Here is a 25,542-nt window from a genome sequence, read left to right on the forward strand (position 1 = left end):
CTTCGTTGTTACTAACTTCCTGACCCAGAACAAGACCTACGTGGTGCTCCATAACATAACATAAGCTTCTTGCCGTGAGTGTCTCGTTTTGGTGTCGATGTTGACCCTTCACCTGGCTTCATTTTGGTTTCTCTGCCTAGGATTGTCCCATAAATTCACACATTTCATCACCGGGAATTTTTGTGTTTTTTGAAAAACATTTCAGAAGCGGCTATTCACCTTTCTTGCTGACTTTCGATCAATTAGTGTGATCCCAATTTCCTTTTTTCCGACGAATCGAAGTTTATGTACGTATATTCCAGCTGTTGAATCGTATTTTCCAGCTGTTGTTGAATCAACATTTAACACTCCCGATAACTCCTGCGGAATTTGGCACAGATCTTCTTGAAGTAACGCTCCCAGTTCTTTGTCTTCAAACTTTTTTAGTGTTTTGGGGCGTGGTTGGTCGCAAACGTCAAAATTACCATTTTTGAATTAACTAAGCTATTCCCTGCATCTGTTTTCTGATAGTGATCGATTTAGATGATAGATTTCGACTTTCAGCGGCACTTTCCCGTAAATGCTGTTTTTCTGTCAAATATAAAATTTTGCAGCTTGACTTGTCAGTAAAATTATATATTTCAGTGTTATCATTTCTACAAAACAACGTGCTAGCCCCATCTCTTGTAAAGCGTCTGTTACTTATTCCGCCTCCCAATAGTTAGTGTTTCTACAGAGGAAGTTCTGTCGTGCACTTTGGACTTGAGAAAGGCTTCCTCTTGACGGGGATGATAGTTTGAATGAGTTTCTCTTCTCGTGGAACCTTGTCTTCAGTCAGAGTTGTTATGTGTAAGGCAGGCTCAGAGTACTGGTTTCATGTTTTCTGTGCCTGTCCAGCGTACTGTGACAACCGCAATCTAGACGACATGAGCGTTCACGTAGTGAACGGTATCTTTGATTTTAGCCTGCTGAGCCTCCGTTTAGTGTATTGTTATGCCAGTCACAGCGGGGCTTTCAGTCTCCAAATCAGTCCGTATTTTTTTGAAATTATCATGTTTATCGTGTTTCGTCGTTCCGAAGGATTCCACTTAAAAAAATGCATTGTACTTCCGAATATGCTGTAAAAAGTGTTTGAATTCTTGAGCAGTTCAAGTAATATGAGTTAAAAGTGGCTCTCACAGCACAATATAGCCATTAGATCAATGAGGAGATGTCGATGCAATTTGTAACCATAATCTTCATTTGAATTGATTCCTATTTCATAGAAATAGATTCTCAATCTGGATCGCAGTTGTCATGAGCGTTCTGCCCAACGTTGTGTGTCCTGCTCTTCGCGGTTTGAAGTAGCTCTGAAAGTAGATGCTTTTGCTCGATTTGTAATTCGTACACCATATTGTTGTGATGTTTCGGCAGCCTTCGTAGGGTGTCAAATCGTGCATCTCTGATATTCCTGCAGCTCTTATGCTTCAGCAGCTCTTGAACCAGAGGCTCTGAACGGTTCTGTTACCAGTCGCAAGACTCGGTCTTTAGATATTTCGGCAACTCTATTGGGAGGCAGTTCTCGCGCATGTCTAATTTATCCTCTAATGTTATTTGTTATGACGACTAGTTTAAAGGTGTATAAGTCGATCGATTGTAGGGCCACCTAGAGGCAGGTTACAGCACTCTGGATAGCACCAAAATATTTTCCATTGAAAACCATATATGTATACGGATTTTCTTGACGATTTTGGGGACGGTAAGAAGGTGATCTGCCGCAGCGCCATCTTGTGGCGAGCTTCAACAGCGTGGATGGGACCAAAATATTTAGCATGGAAAAATTCCTAGATTATGGTGCAAAAATGAGTCAACGTCATACGAAAATGAAAAAAAAGTCCCAATTAAAAATTGTTTATTCGATTAACCAAACAATTTTTTTTTTATTTTATTGAACCGCAATTCATTAGTATTAAAAAATGAAACCAAAGTTAATAATTTCATAAGCTAGTGAATAAATACATATATTTAAACACTAAATATGAAATTTTTTTTTACAGGATATCACCATGTGTACTTTTCGAAACTGATTTTATTTCTAATATTGGGTGAATCATAGGAGAAATAGAACTCAGAATGTGTGCCCCAAAAAGTGAAACAGGTCTTATTCTTAGAACCTATCCACCGAAAAAATATCAAAAAAATCACAATGGTGCATTCATACGAAATCTAGCCCTCAAAATACATCCCATTCGGATATCTGCTCAAATAAAGTTAATAATAGTGTATTACCGCATTTTAGAAATTTACCCGAAAACCTCCATTAAGTTCATCCTAGAAGCAGGAACTTGTAAGGGGCATAACAGGCCATAAATACCGAAATGCAGTAGAAATACGCCACAACCTTCAACACAATGACAAACTGGAAATATTGTCAGAAATTGTTTGACGAACACTGCGAAATGTTGGTCTTAGAAAACACGCGAAAGTTGAGAAATCCTAGCTAACAGGTAGATAGCAGAAAACGCGAACGCCAATCGCAGAAAAATATAAAACCCAGGCTAAAAATAACTTGCCGAAGGTTATATGGTCAGATGGGACTAAATAAAACGCTTTGGATCAGATGGACGTAAATGGGTGTAGAGGAATTGTGGCAATTTAGGCAAAATACGAATACAACCATATCACGTAGAGCCCACACTGAAGTTTGCATGAGACTCAATTCTGGTATGGGATTGTATGTCAAAAACAGGAACTGCGAGATGGGACAAGATGGAAGGAAGAATGACAGGGGACTCTTATATTAAGGTTCTTCATAACCATTTGCTTGGCGCCTTAGAAGGTTTGAGGGTTAATACTTCGCACATTGTCTTTCAACAGAGCAACAATCTGTAGCGCACACCAAAATCGGCTACTAAATGGCCCAGGCGTGCGGGTTAAAAACGTTAGACTGGCATCACCAATATCCAGACTTATCCCCACAGAACATCTCTGTTTTAAAAGCGTCAGTCACATGGGAGTCGGGGAGACTAAACAAACCGTGGCTAAGTGTGAAGAACGATGGAACGCAATACTATGTGAAAACCTAATTTGTAGTATGACTATGAGAATCCAGATGTCAGAGGTGTGTATACAAAATAGTAGTTTTAATTTAAGTTGGAGTTGGAGGAATAATGGAAAATAATTCTAGCCGAATATGTCCAACGTATGGTGGAATCCATGACAATGGCCAGCGAAGGTCGCTGAACACTTGCGTATCTCGTACGACGGTGTCCGGATTTTAATTTTGTTCACTGCATGTTTATCATGCCCTAGTACCTTTTCAAAAAGCTTTTTAATTAGAATGTAAAAACCGCAATCAAAAATAACTCCAGGCATTATAATGGAGGTGAAAACTATTTCAAACTCCTTACCTTTGTGATACCTTCCAAATAAAATAACAAATGTTTTTCCACAGAAAAAATATTTCAACTCTATCGTTATAACCCAATTGGAAGATTACTCGTAAAATGTCATCTAACAGTTTCAACGAGAATATTCTGAAATTACTTTCATTTGGCAAACTTTTATTTGCCCTACTTCGCACATCAAACACGCTTAAACAACGAGCAAAATAAAAAGTGATGAAAATTTTCCTCCATTTTTGAGCAACTGACCTTTATTCTGTCGATTTTCCCTGAACTGAGTGAATGCTTCGTTTCGGTTTAGCGATATGCCGGAAAATGTAGAAAAGTTTTGGTGGCGCGCTGTTTAGCAAAGTTGTAAATTGTTGTATTGCTTGCTGCTTGCTGCACTTTCAGCCCAGTTTCATGTGTTTCAAAACACGTAACTCTTTGTTGCATACGCTGGGCGTTGTAGATATTTCAGAGAGAGCCTTCCCATGGATTAAATGCCATAGAAGTAGGGCAAAGAAAATTTATTACACGCCTCTGTACGTTCGGGAATATCTGCATGAAATACAACTTAATAATAAAAACAAAATGTATCGTGCAAGTGGGAACTTAGGGAAATCCTTTCTAGTTGCAACTATCATCCACTGCTGCTCGGAACTTCGAAAAAGAATGTAAATGTAGTCTAGGTGAAGTTCCTATTAAGAAAATTACATTTAATTTTCCGACATATATGTATCACGTAGATTATAGGAATATCTGGATTTAAGGCACTAATTGGTTCCATGAAAAGGTGTTCTAATTCACGTAAGGTCGACAAAGACTGAATATGTATAGGATACGGAGAATCAGCATTCCTGGTTAATTGAAACAAGAACAAGGTTTAATAGAAATTCCATTTGTATACAAATCTGAACATTTCTGGTCACTCATCTCTTATGTCTTTCGTCAAATTACGATGACTCGCTGGTGAGGTTTGCAATTGAGAGAAATTGAATCAAACTTGATGCAATTGGCTTCAGCTTTTCCAATTCGCACAATTTTTCATAAAATTTAACACTTTTTTTTACTGAAAAGGATACCGTTTAGCTTTTTTCAGCAGCTGAATAATTTTCAAGGTGCTTATTTTCTGATATCTGAATCCCGTTGCACTAATTCTACGCCATCTGCTACATTAAATACTTGTTCGTTAGAAGGTTTTCTGCGAGAATTAATACTTCAAATATATCTTGTTCATTTATTTCAAGAAAGCATATATTTTTCATAATCTGCAGATTTTGATCTCTTGTGAATCGCTGCCGTTATAAATGGCAGAAGGAGACAAAGTCGTTACTAGCAAAGTTATACACCAGACTCTCCTCATGGTCTAATTAGTTATCTAGGTTTGGTGGTCAGAAAGTCACTGTTACATTTTCATCGCTCCCGCTGCATGATGTCTAAAACCGTGTCCTACAAGTTCTTTTTCTCACAGTATTCCTTCTTCCGTTTTTTGGATGATAGTATGACAGTATTTGAAATTGATGTTTCTCTGATTTAAGTTGCAGCTCCAACAACGAAAGTGTGTAAAATTACAAATACTTATGTATATATTCTTCAAAATGCTGCTAAAATGGGAGCAAAAAGGTCTCAATTAGAAACATTTTCCTTAATTTTTCGACAATGGTAAGAAGAAGTGCCTTAAGTCGAGATATACCTGTCCTTGTCAAAGGTAATTCAATTCAAAATTTGGGCAGTAAACAGTAATATGAAGACGATTTACCGGCTTCGTTCAAATGGGTCGAAAGAGCATTGAAAGGAAATATGCATTCTTCCATAAGGCGGGTAATGCGATGAGGGAAATTATCGCAGACTCTAACTTCCACACATATATTATAACGCAGGTCTACTAACAGGGAATGTACGGTTAAAAACTCCCAAAAGATTACCCAAAGGCTCCAGACCTCTTTACCACGGGTCAAATATCAGTCGTCTTGGATATTTGTGCTCATATTCGTGCTGCCCCGCTGCTGTCGGCTTATTACTAGCAAAATATTAAGTGTAATGACAATGAAACTAAAGCACAGTCCCATTGTGTTGATGCCCTATACTCCATAAAGAAATGCAAATGAGAAATATGTAGACTTGAATCACCTCATTGCCTTTCGTGGAACATCGGTTTACTGCATCAAACCTTCTGGTCTTTACTATCTTCTTTACTAAATATTTTAATTCACGGCAGGAAGTTCACGCTATTTGTGCTGATTTCTTCAAAGCCTTTGATACCGTTGACTACAATATTCTCCTCTCCAAACTCTCTCTATTCAACTTTCCCTCCTGAATAATTCCCTAGCTTTCCCCCCACCTCTCATACCATTACTGAAGAGTTTATTTTCTTGGTGACTCATCACATTCATTCTATCCTTCCTCTGGTGTTTCCTAAGGCTCTATATCTGGTCAGCTAATATCCAATTCCAATGATCTCTTTTCCATCCTCACCGGCGGAATCCTAGGAAAACAGATTGGACCAAGTTCAATGATTGTCTTGAGAACAATTTGGAGCTCCCTAGGGGACTAAGGACACCTTTGACAATAGAAGATCAATTGGAAACTCTGAATCGCGCAATTTTAGAGTGCTTTGAAGAGGCTTGTCCTATTTTCCGAACCAAGAACTGCAAAGACTCAGGAAATCAACTAGACGACTTCGAAATCGTGCTTTCAAAAGCAATAAGAATGAAGACTTGGTAAACTTCTGGGACTCATAGCATGAATATGAGAGGCTTGTTAATCTTCCGAAAACAGAATCCTTTAAAGCATACTGTGAGGAAGTGCAAAGTGAAAGGGAGACTTCCAGGCTGTACAGTGTCCTTAATAAGGGTGAGTTGGCCAAGTTGGACTTTCTTAGCAAACCGGATGGAACTTTCACGAACTCCAGAGTTGAGAATATTCAGACCCGCTGTACTTTAAGTACAGCACACAGGAGAGCAAATCTTAGAAGTGGAAGGGAGAAAAGGTGTTGCAAGAGGAATTGGGACATTGGGAGAGCGGTTTATAACAATGAAAGCGAGAGCTGCTATACCATCCTTTGAGCACTTCAAAGCACCTGACATGGATGGCATCTATCCAGCGATGCCAAAGGAGAGTATACATTACTTAGATCAACTTCTAAGAAATATTTTTTGAGGATATTTTCCTCTGGGCTACGTTAAGTAGTAAGTTAAGGTAGTCTTCATACCCTGGGAGATGACTATTCAAATCCACAGGACTTCGGACAGATCAGCCTAACATAATTTTTACTGAAATGTCTGGACTGGAGATTTATTGAGCATCACATTCCCAAGAAAGCGCTAAGATCGCACCCAATAAATGAAAACCAATATGCTTACCAGCGTAGAAAGTCCTGTGTGTCTGCTCTTGACTCTTTGATTTCAAAGATAGAGGACGCAACTCTGAAAGGCGAGTACGCGTTGAAGGAATGTTTGACTGTGCGCCCTTCCATGAGTTCTGTGATGCCGCCAGAGAGTATGGTGTTGATTCAACTTTAATAAAGTGTATCTATGGTATGATAACGCTGAGATTGATGTATGTTGAAGTGGGTATTTATCGCTATCTAACAACGGATACCCTCAAGGAGGTGTCCTATCGCCTCTCCTGCGGAGTATGCTGACCGACTCACTACTATGCGAACTGCAAAATCTGCCAATGCACGGTCAAGCTTATGCGGATATCGTGGCGCTAACGTGCTAGTTGTTGGTCGAGAACTTGGAATGGCATATAGAAATATGCTTCAGGCGTGGGCTCCGCCATGCTATTAACATAGTATGCTGGTTCCAAGCCCAGGTAAAGGAGGAGCGTTTGAGGCAACGTAGTCTGTACTGTCCTCAGTAAAATAAAAATAAAATGCTGAGATCAGGGAAAGAGATAAATAGAGTATAGTTGGAGTTATTCTATGATAGTATGCTAAATCCTACCTGATCTCCCTTGGTGACAGGTTCCGTGACAGAAGAAAATGCATACAATGTCGTTAGAAACAACATGATCGGATTGAGTCACAAGCCTCGGAGAAATGCTGGGGCGTCCACCTCAGTCGAAGCGGCAGGACGGGCCCCGGTTCTGTCGAGAAATGGGCAAGAGTTCTTGACGCATGGACGGCGTCAGGACGTAAGCAAGTTAGTCCGAACAAAACGAACAAAACAAATACGTGTCTGTACGCTAAATGTTGGACCCTAACTGGAAAGACCGAGGAACTCGCAAGAGCCCATCGAAAAAGACGCATTGATATCTGCACTTTGCAAGAAACCCGATGGGCTGATCCCAAAAGCTGTGACATTGAACGCGAACGCGGTAAAAATGGCTATAAATTTCTCTATTTTGGTAACCCACACACTCAATATGGTGTTGGCATTGCCATCTTAGAGAATTTCCGTGATGCCATTAAAGAAGTCGAACGATTTGATGATCGGCTGATAAAGCTCTCTATTATATCAGCTGATCGCATTATTCACTCCTTCACCACGTACGCGCCATAGACAGGTCGACCAGATGCCGAGAAAGATACCTTCTGGCTACTTCTCGATGAGAAGACTTGTCACGTGCCTGCTGACGACTATATCATCATTGCCGACGACTTCAATGGTCATGTGGGCGAAAAGGCAGACGGTAGCAGGTGCCATGGGGGAAAGAGATTTGGAGCGCGCGATGAGGGTGGCGAGGGTATAATCGATTTTGCGGACACCCATGACCTTGTACTTATGAATACAAGGTTTGTGGCGCGGCAGGATTCGCAGCATTCGAAATTTATTTCGAATGTTGCGAGTGCGAGCGAATAGATGGTGCGGATCTATCCACTTTGCGTAGCACGCCAATGGAGTGGAAGATCTCAGAAAAGTGTGCGATGAGTAATTTTGTTTTTTGAGACCTGTCACTAAAATTTAATTATTCAGTTGGACTTGAAAAAGATGAGAAAAGTTTTAGATATCAAGTTGGGAATTGAGCAGAGAAGTCTTTTTGAGTTCGTTGAATTAAAAAGAATGTTAAGTGTACATTAATGAAAACAACATATGAATTGTTAATTTAAAAATATCTTAAATATTTATAAGGATTGTTGAAATGAGAAGTGGTGTTAATTACGAGAGACAATCTCCGACGCATCAAAGCGCCACCACCCACTCGACACTCGTCCATACCTGCCTGTTCGCCCAAGGAGTTGGACACTTGCACGCACGTGCTGATCAGGACGGATGCCGTCCGGAAGCCGCTGCAGCCTCCATATGAGGGCCCGTACCGCGTTCTCGAGCGGGGAGAACATTTCTTCCAGCTCGAGATCGGTGGTCACAAGAAGGCGGTCTCTTTGTCCAGGCTGAAACCCGCGTGCGCCCCGAAGCAACGTCGTGTCCGCTTTGTGGATTAACGGCGAACGAAGTTCGGGGATCAGTCGCTGAAACCCCTAGGTTTCATCTGGGGGCGGAGTGATGTGGCGCGGCAGGATTCGCAGCATTCGAAATTTATTTCGAATGTTGCGAGTGCGAGCGAATAGATGGTGCGGATCTATCCACTTTGCGTAGCACGCCAATGGAGTGGAAGATCTCAGAAAAGTGTGCGATGAGTAATTTTGTTTTTTGAGACCTGTCACTAAAATTTAATTATTCAGTTGGACTTGAAAAAGATGAGAAAAGTTTTAGATATCAAGTTGGGAATTGAGCAGAGAAGTCTTTTTGAGTTCGTTGAATTAAAAAGAATGTTAAGTGTACATTAATGAAAACAACATATGAATTGTTAATTTAAAAATATCTTAAATATTTATAAGGATTGTTGAAATGAGAAGTGGTGTTAATTACTTAACGGATTATTAAAATAAAAAAGTAATTGGATTACTTAAGGTTCATCAAAGGATTTTCTCATCTTCCTACATTTTATAGTGGGAACAGTAAAACGCAAATCGACTATATTCTCATAAGACGCCGACATTTTACCACCGTCACTGATTGCAAAGCCGTTCCCTATGAGACCATCGCATCACAACATCGGTCATTGATTGCCGTCCTGCGAATTAAGCCACCGATAAAACAGCGTGAGGAACGTACTGGCTCGCCGCGCATTAAATGGTGGCGATTTCGTAAGAAGAATGATTATCGACCATTACGAATGTGGAAGAATCGTGGAACCAAAGGAAAGACACGATCCACAAAGCGGCCTCTGCAACCCTGGGGGTCACCAAGCAGGATAAGCGACACATTAACCGAGATACTTGGCTTTGGAATGATGATGTTGAAATGAAGGTCCGTGAAAAGAAACGCCTCTACCACAAATTTCTCGATCATAAAACGCTACCCAATTGGCAAATTTATTAGAATGCCAATCGGGAAGCAAAGAAAGCAGCCGCTGTCATCCGAGCGGACCATTACAAAACTCTTTACGATAAACTGGATACTCGGGATGGCGAGAGAGATATGTATTGACTTGCTAAAAGCCGTAACGAACGTACACAGGAAATCGAGCACTTCTGTTGCGTTAATGACAAGAACAATAATTTGCTTACCAACCGTCTAGCCGCAATGGATAGATGGCGACAATACGAACCCGAGCAGATTTCAACTGAAGAATTTGCTCATTTTCCACTTCCACAATCATTGCTGACATTTGCAGCAGTTCCACCTGTCAGTGCAAGTGAAGTCGAGGAGGCAATAAAACGAATGAAATCGGGGAAAGTCACAGGACCTGACGACATCGCATCTGAGCTCTGGAAAGCGAAGAGCTGGGACCCAACACTTTGGCTCAGTGAATTCTTTAATCGGGTTATGGAGGAAAGAAGAACACCATCTAACTTGCAAGAAAGTACCACTGTTCCAATATGGAAAAAGAAAAATAGTCCAGCAGAATGTTCAAATAACCGTCTGATTCGGTTACTTTTTTCTACTATGAAGATTTTTTAACGCATTCTTCACAACCGTATTCGCGAAATCGTTGAAATAACCGTGAATCAAGCCGGATTTGTCAAAAACTGCGGAACTACTGACGCAATACACGCTGCGCGGTTACTCATGGAGAAACACCGTGAGAAGCATCGCCATCTTTACATTGCATTTCTGGATCTAGAGAAAGCGATTGACCGTGTACCACACGAACTCATCTGGTATGCTTTACGACCACACTTAGTGCCAGAAGAACTCGTGCGCTGGGTTAAATTGCTCTACCACGATCCGAAAAGTAAAGTTCGAAGTATGGCGGGTGTATCAAAACCGCTTCGTGTCTCTGTTGGTGTTCATCAAGGAAGCGCCCTCTCACCACTCCTCTTTGTTCTTGTTATGGACACCGTCACACGGGGGATCCAACGCTCAGCGCCCTACACACTGCTTTATGCAGATGATGTTTTCCTAGCGTCTAATAGCAAAAATGATCTCGAGTAACTTATCCAAAAATGGAATGATCGCCTCATGCAACACGGTCTCAGATTAAATCTAAATAAAACTGAATTTTTGACGACCGATCCCCATGAAACAGGCACAATCACTTTCAGCGGCAGTGATCTGCCCCGAACTGAGTGATCTAAAGATCTCGGGTCAGCGCTATCAGCCAATGGAGACCTGCGTTATGAAGTTGCTTCACGCATTAACGCGACGTGGACGAAATGGCGTTCCACAACTGGTGTTCTTTATGATCGACGTATCAACGAACGTCTAAAATCTCAAATTTACCGCGATGTCGTCCGTCCTGTCGCTCTCTATGATTCTGAGTGTAGGCCAACTATAAAAGACAATGAACGGTGTCTTCCAGTAATGGAGACGAAGATGTTACGTTGGACTAGTGGCGTTACACGTTTTGATCACATCCGAAATGAGGATATCCGCGATCGTTATGGGGTTGCACCGATCGTGGAAAAGTTGAGAGAGAGGCGTCTTCGATGGTATGGTCACGCAATTCGTGCTAACGAGAATTCACTTGCGACGATTGGTCTGAACATCGAAGTTGATGGTAAGCGACCAAAAGGCAGGCCGAAACAAAGGTGGCTTTATACGCTGGATGGGGATTTGAAAGCCTCGAGATTGCAGCCAGATCAGTCATTCGACAGAGCCAAATGGCGAAACCGATCACGACGAGCCGACCCTGCTTGTGAACAGGACAAAGGCTGAAGAAAAGGAAGAAGAAAACGACAATGGTATTATTTACAAAAAGGAGGAAACTGAATGGTCTTTATCTTCCAGAGATGAGATGCACAAACCTTCAACTCTCCGAAGAAATGAAATATCTGCGAGTTATTCTAGACAAGACGCTTCTTTGGAACAAGCACGTAGAGGTAAAGATGAAACGCAAATCGCAACTTATGGGCTGTGTAGGCCTCAGGTAGTAATGTGGATATATGTTGCTATTATTAGTCCGAGGTGCGCCTATGCATCCGAAGTGTGGTGGGTCAAGGAGAAAGAAAAGTGTTTTCACTGTACATTAGCCACCCTGCAAAGAACTCGAATAAAAACGAAAAACGGGCTTTCCCTTGGAACAATATACAACGATCTTTCAGCCGGAAGTGTATGCAATTTTAACGGCGGCAACCTAGATGATTGACGAGTGATTGAAGGGCAGGCGCATTGTAATCTGTAGCGATAGTTAAGCTGTTCAGGAATGTAGAAAGCGATTGAACTCTATTTCTAGATTCAATACGGTGGAACTATTCTTGGTATCCGGTCATTGTGGTGTAGAGGGAAATAAAATCTCATATGCTTTAGAAAAAGAGGGTTGAACTTCGCTCTGCCCGGAGCGAAACCAGCAAATCGGACGTCAGTAACATTGGCTAATGCTGCTATCAAAAACTGAGAACAAGCTTCCCCTAATGGCTGAACCTTAATGCTGTTAAATACACCAAACTTTTTCTGCCAGAACGAAACAAACGGTAAAGTTTATCCTGCCGGAGAGCAGGAAAACTTGTAGAAGTATTTTGGGCATTCTGACTGGCCATAATTCAATAGTTGGGGATATGTTCAGAATAAAAACTCTTCAGGATGATATGTGTCTATCTTGTAATGAGAAAGTGAAACCCCCGGAATATTTTCTATGTGAGTGCGCCGACTATGGACGCATCAGACAACGGATTTTTGGTGCTAATATGCTACAGCTCCAGCGGGCAGCATCACATCCACTAATGGAAATCTTGCGATACATAAACCAATCCAGGATATTCCGTTAGACAGGGTAATCGAGTAAAATGGACCCCTAGGGTCTGAGTGCTCACAGACTTCGCGTCTCCCCTACCTAAAATACACATACACACCCAAATACACACCATATTATAGAAATTTATCAGAAAACTACCTTAATTTCTAAAATTTGGAATCATTTGTCATGAGATAATATAAAACACAATTCTGAAAAGTTTAGGGGTTTGACATTTGGAAGCATGAATCTATATAAACTTACAAAAAAAATTAATCAATTTTTTGGATGTTATTTTATTTTTAAGGGTGCTTTTGTTTGTCCGTGAAAAAATTGTAATATTCTATTTTTAATTTTCACTATTTTCTCTTTCATGGTAAAATTAAAATATTATTTGTTTCAGATAAAAAAGCAGCAGACATTAGCCCATAGCTTTATTATTTTTGGCCTAAACTATGTTAAAAAGTGGTTTGAAATATGAGTAATATGATATGACCTCGTTGTCAGTGTGATAAACAACATTTGTAAACTTGTTAACCACTCTCGAAAGCTTACGGATTATAGATGTTAGCTTAGATTTTTCATGGAAAAATGCTGACTGAATTCCCTATATTTACCATTTTCTCGTTATTTTATTCATAAAATGTTATGCATTAGAGTCGATAAGGATTTTAGAAAATCTTTTGCAAGAGCAAAAAAGTCAATTTAAGTTGACTGCTTTTCTTCCACGAAGTCTCTTTTGTAGGGTGTGCGGCCCGAACCAAATGTAACTGTAATATTTAATTTATGGTAAACAGAGAAAAACGTAGGTTTTTTTATATAGCGAGTTTTGCAACGCGACGTTTAAGAAAAAATCAAAATTAAAAAAAAAATGTGTAATATATCGAAATATTTTTACATACTTCTATACAGAATTTAATCGTAAATATACAGTTAAAATTTTATATCAAGATATTAGTTTGAGTTATGAGTTCTGCCGACTTGTGTGTAGTACAGTGGAAAATTCGTTTTAATAAGAGCAGCGCCAAAATTTAAAATAGATGTATTTAGACTTTTTCTCATGTTAGGGTAGTTAAAGAAGAAGCAGATCGTGTTTTGGAATTTCTTCTGTGTGAGACCAGTATAAAGTATAAATAGTCGTTAGCATTACCGGTTTTTCGAGTAGATATCCTTTTCTGCTTGCTCTTACTTAAGCCTTGAAAGAAACCTAGTTGGAATTTGTATCCGTGCCCAATAGCAGGACAAAGATCTGATACATTTGCATGTTCTATCCCATTGTATCACGTTGCCGAGCCAGAGAATCCTAACAGTTTTTGACTGGATTAAAGTGAGAGCAGCAAGGAACCCAATTTAAAAGTTTTAATATTATTTTCCAAACATTTATAACTTTCGAGGCCTGGATTAGGGCATCGCTTTGCTAAAATAATTAATCCAAATGTCTATCGCAACATAAAAGCGAGAAGTTGTTCTTCGAGCACATCAGTAAAATCCGAGGTGTTAATTTTCGGGTTTACGACGCAATTTCTACAGATACATAGTTTCACAAGGTCGCATACACCATTAAATTTTCTCCACTAAAACTACGGTTGCTAAAGGTTAGCGAATCTTTCCAGAAATTTTATGAATTGCTATTTACTCTCGCTTTCAAATGAAAGCTTATAAAAACTAGGTGGTCTTAAATTTTCTTTACAAAGTGTAAAGCATCTGCATCACTAGTTTGTTGTCTCTAGTAGTTATTTGTACGTAAACATTAGGTTTTCAAATTTATTGGGCTCTAATCAGTACAAAGGCAGATGACGCGGAAGTCGTGATATACGCACTACAGTATAGTTATCTGCCTATAATGATCCAACGGGTGCACTAAGGTTTATTTCCCTACCGGATGGAATTAAGTATCCCTTATAAATGGAGTCTCCTGGGTTTTTGAGAATGAACCCAATTGGCCTTAATGAATTAAGTGAATTAGTTTTGTTATATTTCAGAATGGTGTGGATTAAATTAACTTTTCGATTTCTCAAAGTGATAGACTGTGCTCAGAGGAATTAATCATTTCAGCGAGCAATTGGTGGGAAGTTAGAAAGAAGATGTGTATCTGAGAAGGGATCGCGGCCTTTGTGAAACATTTATGCATGATTCAATTCATCAGTGTTAATTTTTTTGCAAGTTCCTGAAATCCTTTGCGGATTGAAAGTAACAAAAATGGAGGTACTAAATTAGCCCTATTTGGAAGTCCACTTGGTTGATCTGTAGATGAGAATCAAGTGCTGGTTAGTTCATACAAATAACGGCACATAAGAAAAAATGGACGAAATAATATATGATAACAAACGATACTTGGCTGCCTGCAAGTTTTACCAAATTTCTATCTTTATCACAATTGATGCGTCCGATGCCTATACCACGCATTATTGCCTCATTATTCATATTCACGTGACCTTTACAAATATACTCTCTGTTCACGTCTTTCTGTCGACCAACCCTTTGAGGATAATTTTAACTCTTATTTTTACGATAGCAAGAATATCTTCCACACATTGGGAATGACTCTGCAGGAAGGATGCTTGAGCTTCAGTCCAATCCGATTAGTGACTCGCGCATAATTAGTCTATTAAGTTTGTGTTTGGAAAAAGCGATAGATTTTCAAGGAACCATTTTATGTCCTTAAGTTTCTCCTTCTTCAATGTTTCTTGTAGTTGTTTTCTAGCTACTGTTAGCTGTGGTTTTTTGCTTATGAGCTGTGTGGCATGCAGTGCGACTGTCGTCAACACTTCGATGAAAAACTTGTCAACCTGATCGAGATCGAGACTTGACTGAAGAACACATTCGTTCGTAACTCCAAAAGGCTGTACCTTGGGCACTTTAACCAGTTAGTCTGCTTTGTCATCAGCTTAGTGTACTCCGCAAGGATTAGTTGGAGATTTGAGAATTTTATGAGCATCGGCGAATAATTGGAGATCAAGGCAAGGTTTCGCCGATATTCCTGGTAATTTCAAAGTCGACAAGTTCAAGCTTTTTACAGCGGTCGGTTTCTACTAAGTGTGCGACAGAGGACAGTATATAGAGGATATAGTGATCACCCGATTCTACTACACAGAAAGATGTGACCTTCATATAGTTCTTTGTGAAATGTTCCAAGTTTACCATATATGATTTATCATGAGAATCCTTCAACCTCCATAGCCTTTGTCATTATATTTTTGCGATATAAGGAGGACAATGATCCCACTTTTGACGAGTAGTACTTACATTTCCAGTTATTCTATTTGAAGTGGCAGGTGGTAGCAGAGCTCATTTTTTATGAGAGTTTGAAGAATTAGCGCATTTTTTGACAGGGGGATCTTCCTTGTCTAACAAGCATTTAGATGTGAGGTGGAGATTATCGTATATGACTATATGCTTGGAAATGAACCGTACGATTTTGTGTGTCCAAACTCTTGAAAATTAAGATATTGTATAGGCGTTTTTCGTTTCTGCGGTTATTCAACTTTTATCCTTCGAAGTAGAAGATATCCCAAGTTATAAATTGGATGCATCTCAACTTCGCTGAGTTTCTGCGGGAGATTTCGGCAGGATCAGCTTCACGTTCAACGGTTTTAAATACTCCTAAATACTAGTCCTTTACTGCTTTCAAGCTGGAATGGACAGTATTTTTTTTCTACTAAATCAAATGTTTTAATTCACTGTCCTGAACTTTCGCCTCGCTAGGTTTGCGTAATTTAAGGGGGTCTTCTACCGTCGTGGTTTCAATAAATCGATTATATTTTTCGTGATTTCGTGAAAAGCACTTGTTCTCATGGGTAATTTGAAGGAGGAATATAAATACATGCGGTCTTTTCGAGTGCTTAGCGGCGTGCGACCGCTCTACTCATCAAGTGACGTCAGACCGAGGACCAAGGGATTTTCACAAGTTTCCAGCATGTCAGAATTCCCATCGATCCCAGATCGTGCAAATGATTCTTGGGATCACACACTCAAAACAAAGAAAGTTGTATATATTTGCACTCGGGCAAACGGGTGGCTGAAATTGCTACCCACTTAGCAGTGATAATTTGCAACGAAGGATGTTTGACCATTTCGCAAGTCATGAACGTGTTGGGGATTACTTTGGGAGACGAAAAACATATCCACCGCTCCGAGCGTAGACGCTTCAAAAAGGGCCCGGATTCAATAGCGAGAGGAAAATACGGCCAACCGAGAACATTTTCTTAATGAGGAATTACAGATTGAATCGTCATCTCTGGAATCATGTTTTATACCATACTTTCCTCTAAAATTGTAAAAAATGCAAATTACAATTTTTGCCAAGTTTCAAAATAATAAAAATCTCGAACAGGTGAACATAGTTAACGGAACACTCGGATAGCTGACCGTTTAGGTGCCTTAATGACATGACATTTTGACAAGAACTATGGCAAGGATGTTTCCAGGACATAAGAAAAATATATATATATCAGATTATCTTCAGTGGTTGCTTTGCGATTAATTTCCAAAAATAGGGCTGAAATTGATTATTGCCCTGATTTGCCCCAGGTATTCATTCATAGCTGAGTCGACTCTCTCCCACCAGTGAAATTTGAATCGTGACCTTCCGCTACGATAGCCAAGCGCTCTAACCAGTTGAGCCATCTGGATGTCATGATGAATCGAAGAATATTCTCGAAGTTAGATGGACATTTGCGCACATTTATATACCGAAAAAGAAGATGAATAGCGGATGACAATCTTCAACCGAAGAGGGCATGATAGCATACGAGATAGAAGAATGGTCCGAAGACAACACCATCTCGAATTATTAGATATTATATGGTCCTGGAATAGAATGTAAGTTGGGAAAAAAATTACGGTGTGTAAAGCGCTTTTAAAACTTTAAATGCCTTTTTCTCAAAACTGTGTTTTCGAAGTTGGGGTGCACGATTTTTTGAAAACCACAGAACCGATCGGTCTCAAATTTTAGCACAAACTTCTTAGATATATTTTTTAGTAATTAATCAATGGTTTTTTGTCTGCGATAATTTTTTTTTAATAAACAATTTAAGGCCAATATTTTTGTCAAATATCAATTTTTGAATTTGAGGAGCCGCTATTTTGTCAAAAAAATTATTTTGCTTATTTCTTCCATTAATTACAATATTATACATACATTCTACAATTAAATGCGTTTGATTTTTTTCATTTTAGATAATCCAGTCCGGACATATCGTGCACATCGCAAGACGTGTTTTTTAGAGGAGCTCCCGGAGATTGGTTTCAACAGTTTTCAAAATATTTTTTTACAAATAAAAAAATGTGAAAATACTGTTTAAATAAATGAGGTCTTTTCAGAAAAAAATTCTTGAAAAACGGTTTTTTGGATCTCCTGACTAGATATAACACCTTAAACTTTCTCTCTCGATTCGAGAATGGATGAAATAGATAAATAATTAAGTCTTATTAGTTTTGGAACTTTTCCATTGAAGCCATAATGGAATTCCATCATTAGGTTATCATATTTCGAGAATCTATAAAAATAAAAGTGAAAGAATAAAACTTGTGGCTATGAAAAAGCCTAACAGCGACATAAACTAAGCATTCCCCAACAACAAAGACAGAAAAGCGATAATTGTTTGTTTTATGTGTATGGGCTTCTGAAAGGAAAACAATCTTTTTTGCCAGGAAACCGCCTTTTGTCTGTCTAGACGAAAGCAACAAAAGATTTCACTCCGTCGATCTTAATGTGGTGCGATTAAGCTAGATGGAAGAACATGAGAATTGTAATGGAAAAGATGATAGAACAAAAGGATCAGAACACAGCAAACAGGTGCCACGTCAACAAAAGAAAAAGAGCTTTTATATAAAGCAAACGATTGAAGATTTTAGGGAATTTTACAGCTTTTTTGAATATAAATATGATTTTTAGAGAAACACAAGAGTTACACGAATCAAAACAATTTAATTATCATTTATAGCAATTTATAATCAGTTCATGTAAAGGATAGGATATGCTTAGAGCCTCTTCCTTTCTGTCCTATATTGATATAAAAGTTTTGCCAATATTTAAGGCTATTGGTGTTCAGTGTAGTAGGACAAAAGTTAATAAGTACTCCAGCGGCTATCTCGAAGTTTATTGGTGGAGTAGTGATGACTTGAAGGATGAGTTGCTGAATATAAACATCGTCGTAAAAGTGTTCAAGACGGTCCACTTGATATACAATAACCAAAGCGATATCAGGAAAGACTTTCAATGGTTTATTAACTCTAAAAGTGAAGATTTTTTATATAAAAGGCATTTAGGACTTGTGCAACCGTTGGCAGAAATTCGTAGATGCCAATGGAAATTATTTCGATTAAAAATAATAAATAATGTAAAAAATAGCGCTCGTTTTCATTTCTATTCAACACCCGTTTCATAGTTTTTAAACAAATAATTTTAGAGATGCAATCCATAAATTATAGAGGGATATATTGAAAAATAAAATGCGTTTGAAACTACAAAATCGTATCCTTTTTATAGATAAAACTTATTGAACAACTTGAAGTATGATTAGCCATGGGGCAGAAACATGGGCGGCCAGAATCTTAGCGCCGCAATCTAGCAGGTCCATTAACTCGGAGATTAGCTCATATTAATATTACTTGGCGCCCTTAGAAATACTCTTAGGATTAACTTCTCTTTGCATTTATATTCACATGCAGAATGGCTGATGGCATTACCGGGTCAGAGTGTTGTCTAGGACGAAGGAAGTTTGATATGTTTTCCAGTCAAAACACAGAAATATTGACATCGAGAGACAATTCGAATCAGCATTACCATATTTAAGGGGGTCATCCCGTGTATCGGATCCGAAGAATCGGTTTTTTTTTGTCTCAATTGTATCTAGATATAGTGCAGAATATATGGGCAAAGTGATTTTTTGATATTCGGAGTTGTTCGGAAATTACAGTGTTAAACAACTAATATGCCACAGGTCAGGTTTCTGTCGATCATCATCATCATCATCAACGGCGCAACAACCGGTATCCGGTCTAGGCCTGCCTTAATAAGGAACTCCAGACATCCCGGTTTTGCGCCGAGGTCCACCAATTCGATATCCCTAAAAGCTGTCTGGCGTCCTGGCCCACGCCATCGCTCCATCTTAGGCAGGGTCTGCCTCGTCTTCTTTTCCTACCATAGATATTGCCCTTATAGACTTTCCGGGTGGGATCATCTTCATCCATACGGATTAAGTGACCCGCCCACCGTAACTTATTGAGCCGGATTTTATCCACAATCGGACGGTCATGGTATCGCTCATAGATTTCGTCATTGTGTAGGCTACGGAATCGTCCATCCTCATGTAGGGGGCCAAAAATTCTTCGGAGGATTCTTCTCTCGAACGCGGCCAAGAGTTCGCAATTTTTCTTGCTAAGAACCCAAGTTTCCGAGGAATACATGAGGACTGGCAAGATCATAGTCTTGTACAGTAAGAGCTTTGACCCTATGGTGAGACGTTTCGAGCGGAACAGTCTTTGTAAGCTGAAGTAGGCTCTGTTGGCTGACAACAACCGTGCGCGGATTTCATCATCGTAGTTGTTATCGGTTGTGATTTTCGACCCTAGATAGGAGAAATTGTCAACGGTCTCAAAGTTGTATTCCCCTATCCTTATTCTTGTTCGTGCTTGTGTTTGACCAGTGCGGTTTGATGTTGTTGGTTGATTCGTCTTCGGTGCTGACGTTGCCACCATGTATTTTGTCTTGCCTTCATTGATGTGCAGCCCAAGATCTCGCGCCGCCTGCTCGATCTGGATGAAGGCAGTTTGAACGTCTCGGGTGGTTCTTCCCATAATGTCGATATCGTCAGCATAGGCCAGTAGTTGGGTGGACTTGAAGAGGATCGTACCTCTTGCATTCACCTCAGCATCACGGATCACTTTCTCGAGGGCCAGGTTAAAGAGGACGCATGATAGGGCATCCCCTTGTCGTAGACCGTTGTTGATGTCGAATGGTCTTGAACGTGATCCTGCTGCTTTTATCTGGCCTCACACATTGGTCAGGGTCAGCCTAATCAGTCTTATTAATTTCGTCGGGATACCGAATTCCCTCATGGCCGTGTACAGTTTTACCCTGGCTATGCTATCATAGGCGGCTTTAAAGTCGATGAACAGATGGTGCAACTGTTGTCCATATTCCAACAGTTTTTCCATCGCCTGCCGCAGAGAGAAAATCTGATCTGTTGCTGATTTGCCTGGAGTGAAGCCTCTTTGGTATGGGCCAATGATGTTCTGGGCGTATGGGGCTATCCGGCCTAGCAAGATAGTGGAGAATATCTTATAGATGGTACTCAGCAACGTGATACCTCTATAATTGCTGCACTGTGTGATATCTCCCTTTTTATGTATGAGACAGATTATGCCTCGCTGCCAATCGTCAGGCATTGATTCGCTGTCCCATACCTTGAGCACAAGTTGATGAACCACTTGGTGTAACTGGTCGCCTTCATATTTAACCAATTCGGCTGTAATTCCATCGGCTCCTGGCGACTTATGATTTTTTAGCCGATGAATTGCACGGACTGTTTCTCCTAAACTTGGTGGTGGCAGTATTTGTCCGTCGTCTTCAGTTGGCGGGACCTCCAACTCGCCGATGTTCTGGTTGTTCAGTAGCTCATCAAAGTACTCAACCCATCGCTCTAATATGCCCATTCTGAGGACTGCTGACAGGTGGAACCGTGTTGCCCATTACGTTCGGGCCCTTCTCGTTGCTAAGAAGATAGAACTCGACCGGTGGAGGAGCCGGATGACAGGGGGTTCCTTGAACTGACAGTTCCCTTCCTCCTCTCCCCTCCCGTTGGTGAAAGGAATTCCCTGATTTGAAGGCTCCGCAAGGCGGGAGAGTTCGGGGGCTGGCCCGAAGTAATGTGACAAACGGTTCCAGGCTAGCTCTCTGACGATGGGGAGGTGTTTAGTTGGTAGTCCGACAACGTACCGAATCGGGAGTCCAACACTGTGTGCGTAAATGCATTCACCTACCCTACCCCAAAAAAAAAAAAAAAAAAAAAAAAAAAAAAAAAAAAAAAAAAAAAAAAAAAAAAAAAATATGCCCATTCTGTCGGAAATCAGATTTCCCTCTTTGTCTCGGCAGGATGAGCATCGAGGTGTATAAGGCTTCATCCTGCTGACTTGTTGGTAAAACTTCCGCGCCTGGTGCGGTTGCTCCCTGTACATTTCTAGTTCACAGACTTGTTGGTTCTCCCAGGCTTCCTTTTTCCGTCTGTGAAGTCGCTTCTCCGCTCGACGGAGTTCGTGATAAGTCTCTGCGCGTGCCCGCGTTCTTTGAGAATGCAACATTACTCGGTATGCGGCATTCTTCCGTTCCGTTGCTAGCTTACATTCATCGTCAAACCAGCCGTTCCGACTCCTTTTGCGGCTGGGGCCAAGTATATTTGTGGCCGTATCCATGATAACGTTCTTCAGGTGGTTGTGAAGATCATTAGTTGATGCTTCATCTCCAGGTCCTCTATTGACTGCGGTTATTGCGGCATCCATTTCCCTCTTATAGGTGTCGCGGAGGGTTGTGTTGTGGATGGCTTCAGTGTTCACTCTCACCTGATTGTCAGAGGGGATTCTAGGTGGTATTGTTATTCGAGCTCGGAGCACCATGCCAACGAGATAGTGATCCGAGTCTATATTGGCCCCCCTATATGTTCTGACATTCATCAAGGCTGAGAGGTGGCGGCGTTCGATCAACACGTGGTCAATTTGGTTGAAAGTGGTCCCGTCTGGAGAGGCCCACGTATGTTTGTGGACCGCTTTCCGCGCAAACCAGGTACTTCCAACAACCATTTCGTGTGACCCTGCTAATTGAATAGTCCGCAGTCCGTTATCATTTGTTTTTTCGTGTAAGCTATGGGAGCCAACGTATCGCCTGAATACGGGCTCCTTCCCTACTTGGCTGTTAAAATCCCCAAGTATGATTTTGATATCATATCTGGGACAGGCTTCGAGGGTTCTTTCTACTGCCTCGTAGAAGGTATCCTTCTCCGACTCTGCAGTCTCCTCTGTAGGGGCGTGAACATTTATGAGGCTTATATTTCTAAACTTGCCTCACAAGCGCAGAGTGCATAGCCGTTCGCTTACACTTTCAAAGCCGATAACAGCAGGTTTCATTTTTTGGCTGACTAAGAAACCTACTCCGAGCACATGGTTTACTGGATGGCCGCTATAATATATGGTGTAGTGGCTCTTCTCCAGGAAACCGGTCCCTGTCCATCGCATCTCTTGCAACGCTGTTACATCAGCCCTATATTGGGACAGGGTATCGGCTAGCTGCTTATCAGCTTCATCTCTGTACAGGGAGCGCACGTTCCATGAGAAAATGCGCAAATCGTTGTTCCTTTGTCGTTGCCGGGTCCGTCGTTTTAAAATCCGTCCTATCCGAGGCTCCTCCAGGTTTCTGTCGATGGCCGTAATAAAGCACGTAATTATGGGTCCGAAAGACCTCCCTAAAAGCACTAGAATTAAAGCTAAGATTTTACATGTGTTTCTTGAAGAAACCTAAGGTTTATTGACTATGTGAAGCAGATTAATGGTCAGTTAAGATTTTATGGTTAAAAATCACATTCTACTTTTTGAAATCTGCCGCCACCATAGCTAAAAATCTATCCAACGAAATTCTTTGAAATTTTCATGACTTATTCAGAACATGTTTTTTCGGTTCGTAAACTAGGATAATTGCAATTCGTTCGGTAGTTTTTTTTATTCATTAAAGAATCCTTACAAAAACAACAAAATTTACAAAGTTTAACAAACACCAAAAATTTTACTTTCAATATTTTTTAACAATCCTAATTTGCGAACTGCGGTTAAGTCCGCACGGTAAAATGCCTCTCTCCTTTGAGATTACCACAGCGCCGTCTAGAGCATGCTCAAGATATTAGCAAACATATGGTGAAAAATTCATATTTGTATCTTTATTCAGTTCTTCATAAAAAATTTCGAAAAAAAAGAAAAAAAAAAGCCGGCTTTCATACGAGATGACCCCCCGTAAGTGAATTTGCTCCATATCAAGACTACGTTTTCTCCCATTCGATGCATAATATTCATCAATTTTCCATAATTAAGCCCATCATTTTTACATGTTAATTGAAAGCTACTTTTGTCTTGTTGAAGGCAACTTTTGTCAACTTTGCAGGTTTGTAAATTTAAAGTACCGTTCCGATATTGCATTTTGAAATTTAGAGGAACAATCGATTTTGAAATTTTTTTAAAGTTTGAACACTGAATGACGGTGACCTCTATGGCCCTGAATGAAATCCAGTTTAATAAGATGCGATGATCCAGCTCGGAAAGTCTGTAAGGGCAATATCTACGGTAGAATAAAAGGAAATAGCAGACCCTGCTGGAGATGAAGCGATGACGTAGGCCAAGACGCCAAACAGCTTTTAGGGATATTAGATTGATAAACCTCGGCGTAAAACCAAAATGTCTGGAATTTCTTACCAAGTATGCCGACACCGGTTGTTCCGCCGTTGATGATGATAATGAATGGTTTGATGGGTCGCAGGGAGATTTTTCTGAGCTGCGAATATTTAGTTCCATACTGGACAGGCGATTTTAGCGATGATCAGTGAACAATTAGAGAATAATTTCACAAATGGAAATAATACTAATAATCGTTGGTGCAACCATCCAATTAAATCAAGGCCTTGAAGCGCATTAGAGGGCCTCATTCAAGACCGTAATGGTACACTAAAGGAGTACAGTACCGTATAGAGTACAATGTGGTCGGCATTGGGCGTACGACAGCCTTGTATTCTAATCACTTAGCCGGACACAAAATGGAAATAGAGATCTTAAAAGACCAAGAAATTCCTTATTGTACCGGGAACTGATATCCGAGTTTTTCTTGCTTGGACGCGTGTGTGAAAAGTGAAAACGATAACTGATCTGGGTCGTTCACGTTTCTTGTAAACAGGATTAGTGTAATCGTGTGTTTTAAATGGTTTAGGATCATGTGAGCGTCGACTTAATTTTAAAATTGACTAATTTTATGACAAATCACATTAACTAGCTTATTAAAAGTAAAAGAAAATACTAAATATTATTATAATATTAATATTGTTCACTATTGAGCACTAAACAGACATCACACAAAAATATCGTGTTAATTAATTTAATCAATGCCTGTTATTTAAACAGGTGGCTATTATAATCATTGGGCCACTTTTTTTTGAACGGCAATTTTTTAAGCTAATAATAATAACCCTGACGAAGAAAGTCTAACAAAAAATTTTCGGAATATCCCTTATCTGAATTGAATCATGGAAACGAATAGAGTTCCACTCTGTGTTTTTATAATAATTCTTATCATATGAGCTCCAAGTACTAATATCTCGAATGCGTTGTATTACAGCGGAAGCCTTGCACATGAATTCTTTCTACATATAAAAGAGCAGATAATTATACGCATACAGAGCAATGAAAGCGAAGAAAATATCTTTAACATAAAATTCATAGATTTCTACCTAAATAAAATTGGATTGGGTTTCACTTGCAAAACAAACTAAAGGAGGGAAAATCGCCCCTTTAAATACATGAATTTTTTTCCAAATATCGGATGAAGCCATTACATTTTCTAGTATAATGTTAATATTAAAAAATTAACAAAGGTTTAAACTATGTGAATATATTCCAGCGCAACATGGAATAATATCTCGAGTGGAAATTGGTCTAGTTCTTCATCAATATTAGTAAGAGCCTCGTGGGGGTGAAGTGCAAGAAAACTGGACTGGGGAAATCTGGACAGAATCTAACTATTATTTCCTAAATAAATAGGGAACATACATACTTGTCACCCATGAGTATTTATTTCATTCATTATTCAATGAAGTTTCTTTATTCGTAGCAATTGATGTGGTGCAATGATGTTTTTGAAAATCTATGGTCGGCAAAACATAATCCCAACTTTGGACCAAAAATAATAACAAACACAATCGTTGGACCAACAAACCAATGAATCTAGACCTTGAAGTATGCTAAAGCACATCATTCCAGACCGTAACAGTACTCTAGGAAATAATGAGATCAGCATTACGATCGCCCGGAATTATTACCCTGATTTTAC

The 25,542-nt window shown here is 39.9% G+C and overlaps 1 protein-coding gene across 5 annotated transcripts in view; it reads right to left on the reverse strand.

The window, feature by feature from the left end:
- The window catches only part of LOC119657763 (blood vessel epicardial substance), a 372,124-nt gene that overhangs the window by 307,417 nt on the left and 39,165 nt on the right, over positions 1 to 25,542 (reverse strand). The gene's annotated exons all lie outside the window — the stretch shown is intronic.

Source organism: Hermetia illucens, chromosome 5, assembly GCF_905115235.1.
Source record: "Hermetia illucens chromosome 5, iHerIll2.2.curated.20191125, whole genome shotgun sequence".
NCBI lineage: Eukaryota > Metazoa > Arthropoda > Insecta > Diptera > Stratiomyidae > Hermetia > Hermetia illucens.